This window comes from Pinus tabuliformis, chromosome 5_1, assembly GCF_031772625.1.
Source record: "Pinus tabuliformis cultivar Carrire ecotype Pingquan chromosome 5_1, CPIR1, whole genome shotgun sequence".
Taxonomy (NCBI): domain Eukaryota; kingdom Viridiplantae; phylum Streptophyta; class Pinopsida; order Pinales; family Pinaceae; genus Pinus; species Pinus tabuliformis.
In genome coordinates this window covers 547,547,676-547,562,070 of record NC_142305.1, presented here as the reverse complement: position 1 = coordinate 547,562,070, position 14,395 = coordinate 547,547,676, and positions in this window count along the sequence as shown.

Sequence of the window (14,395 nt, the reverse complement as noted above, 5' to 3'; positions counted from 1 at the left end):
GATTGGAAATAACAAAGAAATTGTCCAAGAATTTTAGACACAATTATCCTCCAAATTCGACATGAAAGATATTGGTAATGAAAAGTATATTTTGGGCATGGAAGGTTCTTATTCTTGTCGGTGTAAAGTTATCTGTTGAACAGTGTCCCAAGACACAAGAAGAGGAAGAGAGCATATTCCATGTTCCATACGCAAGTGCACTCAGTAGCCTAATGTATGTAATGGTCTATACTAGACCATACATTCCACATGCAGTGGAAGTATTGAGTAGGTTTATGTCAATACAAGGGAAGGAACATTCGACAATAGAAAAGTGGGTTTTCAAGTATTTGTGTGGCACTAGTGATTATTGTTTGTGCTACAAAGGAAGACTGGGATTGGACAGATTTTTGGACATTTGTGGCTTTGTTGATGTAGAATGGGCTAGAGATTTGGATCAGAGAATATCTACAAGTGGGTATGTGTTTAACCTATTTTGAGGTGTAGTCAGTTGGATAACCAAGAGACATTTTATAGTGGCACTTTCAACTATAGAGGCAAAATACATGGCAGCCACTCATGCAAGAAAGGAAGTACTTTCATTGCAGAGATTGTGTTCAAGTATGGGGTTAGTACAGTGAGCTATAATGATAGACTGCGATAGCCAGAGTGTAATTTTCTTGGAAAAGAACCCTTCTTATCATTCAAATATGAAGCACATTGATGTTTGGTATCACTTTTTAAGGGATATGGTTGAGGACAAAAAGGTGTTGCTCGAAAAGGTGGAGACTTTGAAGAATACTGGAGATGCATTGACAAAGTCTGCGAGCACTGAGAAATTATCTTGGTGTAGAGAAATAGTGGACATTTTAGGGTTGGACCAATGACTAAGCTATCATGTGGCCCCTTGTGGAAAGAAAACAAGTGGGAGAATGTTCAGTGTGTGTTATATTCTTTCCATGACTAGCCCCATGCGCGGGGGGGGCACAGGGGACTCGAGGGCCCCCCCTGTTTGTTGCGTCAGGTGCAGTAGTGGGCAAGGAAGCTCCCCTTATCAGGGGGTTTGAGGGGGATTGTAGCCCCCCTCTATGTGGTCTATGGCAACGTCGTGGGGAAAATGTTTTTGGATCCTATATTAAGTGGGCAAAGCTACCTATGGTTTTGTACATGATTTTTGCACATGCTTTTGGGCATGATGCTTTTTTTCCTATGGTATTTTATAGATCTAGTCAAGTGTCCTATGATTATGTTCTAATCCAGGGTTAATGGATTGGGGTTTATGGATGCTTCGGCATGTATATATATGTATTGTAAAATTGTAAGGAATATAATGAAAAATCAATCTGGTAGTCCTTGTTTTGGGATCAAGGGGAAAATATACGCATATATCTATTTTATGTTTTATGCACTCACCATTTTTTATTTTCTATTTTTCGAATTCGTATGCAGGTAATTTTTGTATGGGGTTAAAACCTACAAGTTTCTGGCTCTTCTGATCTCATACCTTTCAGGTTAGGAAGTACTTATGGAGGGATTTTCTTCATACGAATGTTGACATTAGTTTCTTGAATGGGAAATCCAAAAGGATCTTTCTCACTGCTATAATCTCCATCCATTTCTTCAACCTCTTTTTTTCACCTCTTCTTCTACCTCCAAAAATATGAATTCATTATGTGGAAGATGATGTGGCTCTTACCACACCACGTGATTTAGTCGGGGTGGTAGGTGATTGAAGTTTTTTTCAGTTTTTCTTTATTTATTTATTTATTAATAAATTTAGCTCTAGGATGTACTAAAATGAAATTAATATTATGCAACTAAATGGCTGCAACTATGAAGAGATGTAATTGAAAGCTAATGCATATGTAAACTTCCCCAGAAACAACACCAAAATGTTTGGTAATTTAATTGACGCTTAAATTACTTTTCATTAATTGTCAAAATCCAAGGTTCATGAACATGCGAAGTATACGTGTAGTATATCTGCTAGGATATGTACTGTGAATTCAAAGAAACTAATCTAATTTCACATCGGTATTAAAAGCTATTTATGACTAAGTTTTCATAAGCATATGCACATGTTCTATATTAAAAGGACAATGAACGCAAACTCAAAACTTCTAAATTTAAAAGAACCTTTAAAGAAAAATATACTATGAAAACTTCAATATCTATTCTAATTAGACGAGACATTAAAATCTATTATACTAAAAAAAATTGAAATCTATTATATTAATCAATGTGTATTCTAGTAATGTGTATATTATATTGAAAGTCAACCTAGGGATCAAAAGGATGATTAGAAAAATCATGAAAATTAAATAAATTCTTGGAAAATATTTCAAGGAAAGTGTTTTTGGACTTTCAAGCTTATATTTAGCACTCAACCTGTAACAGACAAAAATAAAGTAAGAAAACTACATTGAAAATGGATAATTGAAACATCTAAAGAGATTGAAAATTAAATCGAAGAAAATACTAAAAGAATGAAATTAAAATGACAACCATTCTATCTCAAAACTCCATAGGGGGACCTCCTAGTGAGCATGAGGAATTATAAACTCCTATCACTTGATTTAAATCACCAATTTTACTCAGAGTTGTGCCATATCACAGGTTACATTTGCTGGAAAAACAACAAAGTTTTCTCTTCTACAAACAATAGCAAAAATTACAATTTAAGATCCATCATTGATATATGATTCCACCGCTCATCAAAGGGACTATAGTTTATAGAGTTTTGAGGCAAAAAGAAACTCTGAACATCATTGCATGAATTCAATCCATGAGATGTAAGTAAATCAATTTGAAAATAAAACCAAATATATTTTCAAGGATTTTAGGAACAAGGATGAGTCCACATATGATCACACTTATATCCTTGCCATGAATTTGCTAAAGATCAATGTGTTCCAATCTTCTTTGTGACTGGGCATTGACAGTGAAGTTACCAAAAATGTTGTGTTTTTATTTTGATTTCTTGCTACAGGTTCAGAAGTTCAAGATGGGTAGGCTTTGACCAACACAAATCCCTGTTGGAGCTTCTAAGAACGAAATCCGTGTGATGAATTTCTTTCTAGATTGGTGGTACTACCTTAACCATGGAGATAGCCATGTTATTTGACTTGAGCTGCAAAATCCTGAATTGGGCAGACAGTCATTAGTAAAACCATGCAAAAATTTTCTTAATTCATTAAAAATAAAAGAAATAATAATAATAAACTATGTAAACATGCATAAGTGATTTTGGTGCACTTATGACGAAATATGGTTAATAATTATGGCAATGGGTGAGCGGAATGATACAAAAATTGATGGTTTCATCAATAAAATAGTGACAAGTTGGAGGCCCAACAATATTCTCCCATAGTATGATATGGTTAATAATATCCATTAGCATATTGACATAAAGCCATGATAGAATGTCAACCTTTGAAACATGATATGGGACAACATGTTCAAATCTTCATAGAAGAATTTAGAAAAAAATCTTTAACATTGGGCATTCCTTTAGATTTACTTGATACCCTAATGAAGTGTAATATGCCTATGTTTTTTGTTATGTAATGTCTTACTATATGTAGATTGAATTATTAGAGTGGGTGGCAGGAAAGCCATGTTGGTTAAAATAAAATGTGAACAGTAAAGTATTATGATGTAATAAATAAATTATTTATTAATAAATAAATATATTGGGGCTACTTGGGAATGAGACACTGGAGTGAAGAGATTCTTGTGAAAGACTTGGCAAATCTCATTTATAGATGAGATCGAAATAAAATCTTCCATAATAATACTTCCTAAAATTCTCTAGGATGTAATTAATAAGATTTAATGGGATAGGATAGAGATATCCAATAAATCACTTAGCTGGAGAAAGATGCTAAGTATTGATGGAATAAAGCATTGCTAGAGAGAAAAGAGGGTTTTAAAGGAAAAAAAAGGAAGCCCTAGCATGTATGGGTTGGCAAAGCCACGAAAGCAGGACATCACTAAGGAAAAATATGATATGGAAGAAATGTATAAGAAATACATTATCAAGGGATGGACTTTTTGAATCCCTAGAAAGCACATCTTTGCTCATGGGGAACTAGAGGATTCAGTTTAAATTCGGGAGGAATGTCACTCATTCTAGTGCAACCTCAGTTTATAAATATAGTTAGAATTCTAGATACATGTTAAAATTATGGCTATAGGAAAATTTTCAATGTGTCATTTATGTGGGTACTCCTATGTTATATTATTCTCTAAGCTTGCAATTTCTATTGATGTTACTCGTTAGTTGTAGATTTATATTTTTATATTGTATTTACTATTGGAATTATTTCACCTGTATGGGTTAGGTGGCCGAGTAGTCATGATTATTCACACGAATCGCAAAATAATAATTGCAATATGAATCTATGGATATTTAACTATTCACAAATGTGTTATATGAAATGCTTGATCTAGGAAGATAATATATGTGCAATAATTTATGAAGGAAACTCTACTAGTGATCGAATGAAATATAGTGCTTTTGTGTTATATTAGGGAATGTTAACTCAAATCTCTATTGAGTAAATGGTTACTTTTGTGTGCATGGGTCAATTGATTTTATAGTCAAGATTACATAAAATTTCCCTTTGAATTGAAAAGATACGTTGATTAAATGAAGGAATCATTAAATTATATGTTATGATGAGAAATCAATAAGAAATATGAATTGAGCAGAACTTTGTGAACCATGGTAAATGAAATATGTATATTGGCTGATACTTAGAGTATTTATTGGTGTACTGTCCGTAATCGACTGATACAATCAAAGTCTAGATTCCCTCTCCAAGCTTACCAAAGGAGGAGATTAGCTACAACATAATCCAAAATCCAAGGAATGATACAGAGGTAATTCTAATTTCAAAGTGGGAGTGAAAACGAAATATTAAGTTATGTCATGTTTGGAACCATTAAGTGAGGTATTACAATATATGAAACCTACTTCTAGTAGTTCCTCTTGGATGCACACGAGGAAAAGAATATCATTTTAACTACCAGTTATGGGACACAAGTCTCAAAAGAATTAATACTACACTAGAACATGGATTTGGAAAAAGGAAATTACGAAAAGCATGATTAACCCCTGGAATAAAACTCGCTAAGAAGGGAAAATTCAATAGTGGTTACACAGACATAAATCCCTTAAGGTATTTACAAATTGACTAGAATGGAACTTTCCCACTTAATTATTTGACATAAATCAACAAGTTTGTAAATCAATTGTAGAATAGCGTATATACATAAAAGAAAGAAAAGGGAAAACAAGCATGTTACAAAACACATACTATGTGAAACTACAATGAATAAGAGGAAAGAAAATAAAACCATTCTCCAACCAAATATAGAATATATACATATGAAAACCATACTTAATCATCATATACGAATATTAGATAGAATTAAAAGATAAGAGAACTAGCAAACAAAAGGAATTTTATATAACTCATCGAACAAGGAAGTATATAATCCCTATGAGGAAAATTTGAAATACGTTTTGTTCAAAGAAAATAATTAATAGAAAAATTTCCAATAGGGAAATCTTTTGCCGAGCTCAATAAATAGCTAGATGTCTATACCCTCACCTACATACCTGTCTACATACAACTATAGAAAAAAAAATGATAACAATAGAGTATTTTAGTTCCTATGTCTGTGGCCACACTGGAAAATATAGCAGCAACCATTAACAAGAGAAATATAAATTGAGAAAGAAGAGAAACAATTATCTCTTTTATTCTTAAATGACACCTCTAAGAAGAAGAAGTTATGTAGTGGAACTGACCTAGATGTGAGTAGAATAAGTTAGGAGGTGAGAGACCGAACTCTAACCATCACTTGGTCCTTAAAAAAACCATAAGCCTACAGGTATCGAAATTACCTGCAATAGTTGAACCAGTTAGTTAGAACCCTTCTTGCGAGAATGGCAACCATAATGGAATCTATAAAAAATATAATCCATAAAAAATCAGGTTGGATATCTATTGAGAATGGGGTTTCGCTTGGACACCGAGGTTTCATAGGAAGTGCCTGAAATTTCAGAAATTGGGGCAGTCGACCTACCATGCCTGGGGTGACCAAGAAGATATGTAGAAGAATGTATGAATAATAGCGTATAGGTAAGAATACTTGTGCTTATGTCGAGCAAACAAAACTAAACATCTCTTGAATAAATCACCCATTCTATGCATCGACCCATGATTAGAAATTTCAGGACATTAAGGGACAAAAACTCAAATCCGTATAACTAAAACCCTAGTAAACTAACATTGAAGTATTTTCAAGTAGAGTAACAAGGAATAGGGTATCTACTTATAACGAGAAATGAGAAAAATTTCTTGATATGTTATGACCATAATTCAAACTGGTAGTATCAACATGCCTCATTGCAAATCTAGACATAGGCATGGTAAAACATCAACGAACAATACAACTAGATTAAAGGAAATGTATTCGTACTAGTGGCAGGTGGAAGTGAGAAGGAACGCTGGTTGAGGGCACAATGACCTCAAAGAAAACCCATCTACTAACATCCCCACTCCTCTCATGGCAACGTACTTGAGCTCGACATAGTGGGAACAAGTTTAGAAGTTGCCAAATGTGGCAAGCTATAGCCTTCACGATAGGGTAACAATGGAGGATTCACTTCTGCTGTTGGATGGAATATGGCTCCACTCCTACCATAAATAGGTGCCTGGTGTAGTAGGCTATGTGAAGGTCACATGGGTTTATTATATGTAGCATATTACCATTCACCCATAGGAAACGAAGCCGGCCATACATACCCTAGTCACTAAATATTAAGGTGAATGGAACAACTCACAAGCATTTATGTATGGGAGAGAGTTAGAGAAAAAATATTACTTATACATTTTGGAGACTATATATGAAGAGGGTAATATCACAACTGCAGACTATGACCTATAATTATATTCAATTTCATGTAGACACCAAGGTAAGAGAAACATTGTATGTGTCACCATGTATAAATAGGTAAAGGATCTTATAATAATTACGTATTCCCATTACTCTAGCATGAACCCAAATATTTGAAATTATGGAGGTTAATATTTCCATCCAACATCTTTAGGGGAGGAGACAATGGCGAATAAACTAGAACTACCAAATGATCGAATGACTAGTTAATTGAATAGTAAGTAACATGGTAAAATATACTAGAACCACAATATATATTTATCAAGCAACATTAACAATAATATATATGAGAGTATATAATATACTCAAGCGATGGGCATCAACTAAGAAAGAAATGGTAAGATTTAAGTACCAATTATAAGGGTATGTAGAAACCTTTGTCTTTATACAAGTTAAAAAAAAAAATTATTATCTAGATGAAGGTATGTTACATGAAGTATATTGGGTTTTTACATGGTTATCTCTCACATACTTTATTGTTATTTGAACCCATTATTCTTGACTTAGCTAGTGTGAAAGCCATTCACCTTGAACACAAGGAAAAGTATGAACAAGGAAAGTATGTAAAGAAGGCAACGGCAACAAAGGAAAAGGAAGCAAATCCCTCTAATACTCATTGTGAGAAAGAAGTGCATGATGAGGAGAATTGCTATAAAATTCATTTAAGATTAAAGCCAAAGACGAATGGAAGAAAAGAGAAGCAGAAGACAATAGCCACTGTGCATGAGGACCATGATTCTCATTCTGGAAATGAGGACATGGTCTCAACTACCAGATTTGAAGGTGTTTCACCAATTGACCTTAGACATGGATTAGGTGATGAGATTATTATTGCAACACTTAGGATTACAAGTGATGGACCTGTTGAATTTGGTTCCGACTTAGGTGATGAGAAAAATATTGTACCTGATGTTGTGCTTAAGATGACAAGAACCTCAAACCCTACATGGCTCCAATAACTTGACAAGATCAATGAAAAATTTAAGTGGAGAATGTTGAACTCAGGAGACTCCTACAAGAAGCAAAGGAGGAGAAAAAATTTGCAACATCAATTAAAAGCCAGGTAGTAGGCCTTGGAAAAGTTACAATGTGAACATCCATGATCGTGGACACCTGAGGTAAAAATTGAGTTTCTAATTTTATTTCTCTTTATGATGATGATTTAACCACTTTTGAGAAACAAACTATAGGAATAGGTTCAAATTTTATGAATAAAATGGGGAATCAAGGAAAAGGACTCGACATTAATGGGAGAGGCATTGTGAATACCATCAAAGTGGAGGAATTTCCCTATTATGAAAGACTTAGTTATGTGAGAAAGGAGATTAGATAATGTTCCAAGATAACCGATGAATGATTAGTGATAGATGTTGACAACACATCACAACATTCCAATGATAGTGAGAATTCCAAAGGAAGAGCTAAGGCGAGCTCTCCTCATCAAAGTCACACAAATATAGTCATTCAAAGAAAGTCAAGAAATTTTGGAGGAGAAAGAACTTTTGCAGCCAATGCAAAAATGATGAACATCAGAGGGCCACATGTGGGGAGCTCCATCTAGAGTTTTGACATCATAAGGAATAGAAAGAACGTGTCAATGAAGCAATTCAAGATATATAGCTATAGGAAGAAAACCTGTTAACCTAGTTGGGTAAGACATGGTTAGCATTTTTGAGTAGCTGAGAAAGGCCATATTTTGTAAATCACATGTCGTGAGATGTTTTTAATAGTGATGAAGTGTTTTCCATCACTAATGAATGCAGCGTGGTGATGCTTTTGTCCCATTTAGTTGATAGCTTGGAATTGGTTGCTATTATGATTATGATGCAAACTTCACAATGAATGTATTACAAAATATTTGAAAGTATGTGGTTTTTTTGGGTCATGATTGGGCTTATAAAAGGACATGTATTTTGCAAGTTGTAATACAAGTTTGCATAGAATACAGGTGTCTGTTCATCAGATATGGATCCAAAATAAGAAAAGTGAACGAGAAGGAAGTGTGGCTTCTTAGGGCACTTGTTGTGTAGATGAGGGATTATAGTAGATTACAGATCATGTTTATTATTTCTGAGGACCAAAAGCTCCTTAGTGGGGAGGAATTATCTAGGAGGATCCTAAAAGGCTAGTTTTTTTAAGTCCAAAAGAACTCAGTGAAACATATATCAAATTGAATAGCTTGTCATTATGAATAAAATAGAATGAATGACACCTCAATATGACATCGTATTCGAAAGCTATAGCCTGTTGATGTTTTTGACAAACAACTAAAAAATTTTGTAGGCATGACCCACAAGCTGCCACATGGCAATTAATGTCAGCAGTAAGGATGTTTTTGTCATCTGTACATACAATGATGTGGAAAAATATTAGGAATATTTTGGATCAGTCTATATTTTTTACGTGGCAAGCCTAAATTGACTAGATCAAGCCCAATCCAAGGGTGTCATTTCGCCCAATTATAGGACACCATGTGGCACCTCGTGACTAGGCGGTTTGACTTAGACCATGACATATTTAGCAGGAAAATTGGTGAGGACTTATTTGGTAGTTTTGGTAAATTTGCGGGCCAAATTAGCAGGAACGTCAGATCGGAAGATAATATTGGACAAATGGGTTAGTTGATCACCATATTGATGGACCAATGAAACATGAGACTTTATTTGGCGGAACAAATAATCGTTTAGTGGAATGGAAACATGACAAGGAGTTATATTATATTGAATATAAATAAATATATATATAGTGAGTCTGTAGAGGGTCGAACACGAGACCTCTACGTGGCCAACAGACCCACAGGATTTCTGTTTTGAATGCATAAAAAATGCCACGGTAATATTAATTCCCTCTCACATGTATTTAAACACATTGTTTGTACATCACTAGGGGTTAGAGAATTGCATTGGAACTTTACGCACAGAAAATCGGAGATGGAAGAATATTCCATGCCACATTCCTAGAATATTCTTAGAATATTATTGTAGGGAAATATTGCATGGAATATTTTACGATTCCCTAGAGCCCAGAAGTCATAGTGACAAAATTTGGTTAAGTTTATAGTCAAATTTTACGATAGTTTTCCAAGAATACAACCATGCAGTATGTTTCTTCATTCGGGTAGTGCATTTTCAAGTCATCCCTAGAATTGAAGATATAAGGTGTAATATTTACCATGTATGCATTTTGATTTTCCTGAGATTAATCTGAAATGCCTCCCCAGTTTGAGCACGTCTTAGAGACATAGTGCACCTTGGATGAGCTTTGTTATCAAGTTTTGGTGTTCTTTGTGTTCTTCGTTTCCTTTACATTTTATCTTGTTTAAATTGTATGCGAATAAGGTTTTTCATACTCTTTCACATGCAATTCTGATAACATCACAAAAGTAAGATATTTTTGAAGATCAAGGGTGCTTTAGTATCCCATGTCATTCAGTTATACAAAAGTATGATAATAATTTTCTCAAGTTTTCAGTTTCTAGATAGACTATACTTATTTATATGTTTATGTCTGCCACTAAACTTCTCTCAAAACATATATATGACCTCTATTTCAACAAAACATTTGTCACTTTTCATAGATGGTCATGAACACGTCATTACGAAAAGAAGAATAAAAATTTATACACTTAGTTTTCTACATTAACATAATTATTAAATCCTATAGCCTCTTCTTGTAATTCCACACTTCACATTCGTCCCCATTTCTGAAAATATTCTTTATCCTCGTACACCCATGCCTAGGAAAATATATATGCTTGAAGTTAATTATTTGAAACTAAAGTGGAAGATAAGAGGACTCATTCTAGGAAGCACATCTCCCTAAAAATTCACTTCAAAAAGTAGGGACCTTATCAACACTATATAACACTCAAGGATACTTCTTGATGTAGGAGCATCACTCCACTTTATTTTATTTTTTAAGAAAATTTCCAATGTAAATATTTGCATAGATTTGCTTATTGACGCAGGCCTAGCCTGCAAATAACCAGGATCTTTTACACTCATGCCATTACAAATATACACCTCAAACAATTTCCCAAATCAACCTCAATACACGCAATTTCATCTACTTTTGAAAGCTTCTTTGTTACAAAACAACAACGGTTATGAAACCATGATTAATACATATCATCCCAAATTCCTAACATAACTTCCATTCAAACTCACATACTTTCATCATACCTCCTTTCCATTTCAAAGGGCTTTTATAAAATTCAAATCTCAAATCTTAAAATATAACTTTATACAAAAGTTCAATTCCAATCCATGTGTATACGCTTCACACCCATCATTCAATTACCAAGTCAAATCTTGTACATATACCTTTTGAGATCGGATTCCACAATCAAAGTCATCAAACAAATGCACCCCTGGTTGTCATTATACATGTGTATCATCAGTTTTAAGACGAGCTTGCATCCATCTTATTCCATCAATCTCTATGCCTACTGTTATACACCCCGCAAATTCACCAGCATCTTCAACACTTCCATCCACAATATCAAATCTTATATGAGATATGATTAGCTGCAAAAAATCTTCGAACTTCTGAAGGTCTGAATTACCGTGCTATGCTATTTCACTGTCCAATTTACTCAATACGCCATCAATACAACAGGATTTTCATATGAACCGGTTAAAATTAAATGCCAGAACTTCATACTTACCAAAGCTGCCTTCAACGAATTACCAGACTTATGTCTCTGTGTTGTCCAGCATTTACTGTTCCATGATTTGCATTAAATTTTCAACACAGACTTGGATTTTTGACCGCTGATCCCAAACTGCAATTCGATTCAGAACTTCCATTGAATCAGCTTCTGCAAATGCTGTTCCTCAATTAAACAAGATCGCTGCTGCAAACACTGTCTTTCACAAATCGATGTCAATTTTCCAAACAAATCATTTTTTATGTGGTAGCATGGATCGAATACAATCAGATCCGCTCTTCCTCCATTGTGAAACAGAATCGGAACTCCATTAATAAGTATTGAAACTTTACACAGGATAGCGTATTCAACCTTCTAGCTCGACCTTTCTGGAATTGGGTTATTAAAATTGACATGAAATCTACCTTCACCTTATTCTATACAACGAATCTTGCCATAAATTTGCATCGATAGCAAATGCAATTCAAAATTTAAAACTTCACTTACCCAGAAATCGACTTTACATTCAATCATTGGTTATTCAGTGTTACATAGGACCATTCACGTGGTTTATTAATTTTGCAGATCGAGTCTCCCTGCGTTAAGGTAAGCCATGATTCATCACTACGCAATCTGCTATTGAGCCAGTGTTTCATGCGCTCATCATTCTAGTGACAACGTCCAGAATTTACAGAGATGGTAAAATAAACATTCAAAACAGAACTCTCAGCTAAAACAATAGCGCCCTCTGTAATTAACCATTTACTTATACAGAAGTTCTTTCTCCTTGAAATCGATCCACAGAGATTTTACATCTACCACTTCAATCTATTTAATGCAGATTAATAGATAAACGTTGGAATTCAAAAATGTAATTATTCGTTGCTTCTTGAATAAACCATTCATTTTAGGATTCAACTGAATCTCAAATCGATATATAAAACCAGTGAACTCAAGGAACAATCCCAAGTCAGTACCAATTCTACACCTTCCTCATTCAATCAATGATATATATATACATCTGAAACATTGTTTACATAAAAACAAAAGGAGACTACTTACAAACTTATCTTTGGCCTGATATTTGACACTAATGGCCCTTTACAAACTGCCCGAAGGCATCCAATCAGAAAAACCTCTCACTCTTTACTTATACTAACTCAATGTGTTTTTCTTTCAAAACCCCTTCCTATTTATACAATTTTTAAAAATAATCTAATTTAATGCTCAATCCCCTTAATATCTCAATATCACTAAAATATCTCAAAAAATACCTAAAACTCTCAACATCCCTAAAGGATAGATCTTTATCCCTAAAATCCTTCAACTAATTAAATTCTCTCATATCCTTTTATTAAATAAAAAGATATTTACAAAAATCTTCACCTTCTCCTATTTTGTTCAAATTAATTAATAAAATATTAAAAATTATCACACCCCCTTTTAACATATTTACAAAATAAAAAAAACGCCCTTGATGCTCCTGCATCGGACTCCCCATGTAAGAAAATTCATGACCACCTGGTCATAAGTCTGGATATTTCCTCCTAGATCCCAAATTTTATTTTGTAATCTTCCTTTGCTTGTTAATTGCTCTATTGTTGTTGTTCTCCAGGTCTCCATATTTTGTGTTGTAATGCTCCACTTGCTGTGCTCTTGCAATCTTTCCTTGTCTTTCTCTTATTGTCTTTCCTTTTCTTTTTTGCTGCTGCTGGTCTCTTCCGGGATTCTTTTGTCATCAGTCTTCTGATATTTTCAATCTCTCGGTCCAAATAATCTCCCGGCTGTTGATTTCTTGCTGCCTGCTGAGCTAAGACGGCTTGCTCAGTTTTTACTTTCTCTATCTGTACTGTCACTTGCTGACTTCTTGCTTCTTTGCTTGTTTCTGTTCTGACTGCCACCCGATCATCCATGCCCTCTTGTCTTCTGGAACAGACAACTTCTTCTTCCTTCATTTGACTGCTCAACTGAGTCAAATTTTCTGCAACAATACCTACATTCACAAAACACTTGTTAGAATAAAAATCAGAAGGCATCAGTGCCTTGTCCTCCTTTTCCAGCACTTCAGTATGTTGTTCTGAATTCTCCTCCACTATCAGCACATCAGTATGTTGATTCTCTTTACCCAAAGAATTCTCTGAAGAATTCTCAAGACTGTCAACGAGTCTTTCTCTCACATCATCTGCTTCCATGATATCTTTCTGCACTCGTTCACTGTACTGAACTCTTTCTTCTGCCATCTCCCTGTCATACTCCGAATTTTCCAACAAATATTCTAGCAATGCAATTTCTCTGTGACATTGCTGAAGAATAACATCACCATCACTTACAGTCCTTGCATTCATACACAACTTGTCAGTTTGAAAACTACAAGTCTCAACAACTTTAATCGTCGGTTCATATAGCAGCTCTTCCAGCTGATCATCTTCTTCATTCACATGAACTTTCTCTTGTATTGTAACAGCAAAAGCATCACTGCTTTTTTCTTTAAAGTACTTATCTCCCGAGAGATTCTTTTCCATGCTTATGACAATTTCACAAGATTGCGCATCCTCTTCAACAAAACCTGTAATCACATCACAACTGTCAGCTATAAAAACACAAGAGTTCACATTATCCAGCTGATCTGGATCTGCCCAGTAATTCAAGAAATCATCAATGATCTCCTCCTCTATTTGATCAATGGAAACCTCCTCTTCCAACTCAGCTGCTCTGAGTTGCGTACACTTCAACTGTACATCCATCATCTATTCGAGCTTCTTCATCTCTTCCATTAACTGCATGTTTATCTGTCGATCT